Raw genomic sequence first — 2,260 nt, 5'->3', positions numbered from 1 at the left:
CTTGGGACATGTTGTCAAGAGAAACCAATTCATGGAGAATGGCATCATGCTTGGCAAAATAGAGAGGCATCAAACAATAGTAATACCCTTTAAAAAAATACCCTTTATAAAAAGGATTCACACAGTAGTTGCAACAATGCTGTGGTGGTTAGGGATTACATCAGCTAGATATTCCTGAGCAAGGAGAGGGGCTATGCATCGCCTATCAATTTTGTAACAGCCTGGTTACACCTCCTTGGTGTCATGAGCATGTTTGTATGAGACAGAGAGACTGGGGAAAGTTGAACACTCTCGGACCATTCACTTTCTGTCAGAGCTCCACCTTAAATTGGTTTCATTAAACTCCTGATGGGTCCTCTACCAATCCCAGGAGCCTTCAGCAGACTACCAATGGTGGATTCTTTTGACTGGTTTTGGAGACTTCTGCATCCACTAGCCTGTGACCCTGCTATTTCTATTTGAAATCCTGCTTCCTCTTCCTCAGTTTCCATGTGCCAGAAGCCTGACTTGAACCAGACTTTATGTAACTTAACTCTACAACTGGGTAAGCTATGTCTTGATATGATTTCATTTCTATATACAACATTTATAAATGTTACTAGTTTTGCTTCTCTAGAATATCCAACCTAATAAAAAGTGCCCCAAAATAAGAGCATTTGTGAAGATGGCTCAGGCCAGGGCAGTGTCTTATTCTGTTGTCCATATTTTTAGCAGTGCAATCAACTCAAGGGCACTGACCAACAACAGCTGCATGAGTAAGGAAACATGTCATGGCAGTTTATTGAGTTCTGAGTCATTATTTATACACTGAATAGTGAATGTTGAAAGTTAACATAAATATTGATAAGCCCATGCTATATTTCCTCTATGAAATAATAAAAAATACCACCAAAGAGATTACATTGGAGAGATGACTATAGAAGATCAAAATGATAAAACTGATTTGAATTGTTAAAACGTTGTCAGGTGATCCCCACCTCTGATGCAGTTTAGGCTGCCTCTGATTTTCAATGTTTTCTGTATTCTTTGTGTGTTTGTTCCCACTAGGAAGTATCTGAGATGTATTTTGTCATTAGGGGTAACCCTCTTGAATTTTTGTTGTATGTTTTTCTGTTTTTCAGTCTAAGAAGCCCAGGATTGATGAATCTATAGAGACAGCAAGTAGGATAGGGTTTCTTGGGGGTTCAGAAGGGGGCGGGCAGGGTAAAAAGTGCTGATGTCATGAGGTCAAGAAAGAAGAGAGTGTTTTGAAACTGATTGTGTAGCAATTGTACAATACTGCTTGATGTGATTGAACTATGGAATGATATGCTATCTGTATTAGATCCTAATAAAATAATTTGGGGAGGGAGGGGAAAAAAAGATCTCATAGGTATATGGGCATATTCGGAGGTCATACTTAATTCTAACCCCAATCTAGAACAATGAGTTCTTTTTACATAGCATTGCTTGATGCTTGCCCTCATGAAGAGATCACATGGGTGACATAGCAAAATGTGTTGAAGAAAGTAGATGATGCACATCTAATTGGAAAGGATAGTATCTAGGATTTAAAAGCTTGTCACCCAACAAGCAGCCTTCTGAGTGAGGTGTCAATTGCGGCCAGCTGGAAGAAGTAAACCAGCCTGTGTGATCCAAGAATTGTGAAGGATAAAACACAAACCCAAAGGAGGGAACAGTATCAGAGATTAAATTGTGAGCACCAGTTTGAAGACGGTTATGGATGACAGCCTTATGGAATCCATATGCAGGGTCCACACATGGATTAACCCTACGATAAAGCCCCTCTAACCTCAGACCAGGCATGTGAATAGTCTTTCGATCATGCAGAGTGGTTGTGTTTTGTTTGTTTGTTTGCTTTTCTGTACTTGGTTTTCTGTTTTTCTTTATATCAAATTCAGGATGGGTTGAGCAATAGAGCTAGTGACTGTGTTGCTTGTTTCTTGGGGTATGTAGAGGTAGTTGGGGTAAGTGGGAAGCTGATGACAATGGGTACAAGAAAGAAGTAAATGTTCTAAAATTGATTATGGGGAAGATTGTACAACTCTTATTAACATGTCTGAACTATTGAATTGTATGAATGTAAACTGTATGCCAATAAAACTGTTAACAAAAGAAATCCCTATAACTAAATAAATATTACTTGGAGTGTTTATATTTTGTATAGAAATAAACTTAATATTTAGGTAAATATAAGAATGTTGAAATGTATATTTTAACCATATATGCTTAGATACTTACATATGCAATATGCATGCAA

Source organism: Echinops telfairi, unplaced genomic scaffold (genome assembly GCF_000313985.2).
Source record: "Echinops telfairi isolate 266 unplaced genomic scaffold, ASM31398v2 ScPeMD7_7469;HRSCAF=8507_1, whole genome shotgun sequence".
In the NCBI taxonomy this organism is placed as follows: domain Eukaryota; kingdom Metazoa; phylum Chordata; class Mammalia; order Afrosoricida; family Tenrecidae; genus Echinops; species Echinops telfairi.
Note: the sequence above shows the minus strand (reverse complement) of the source record.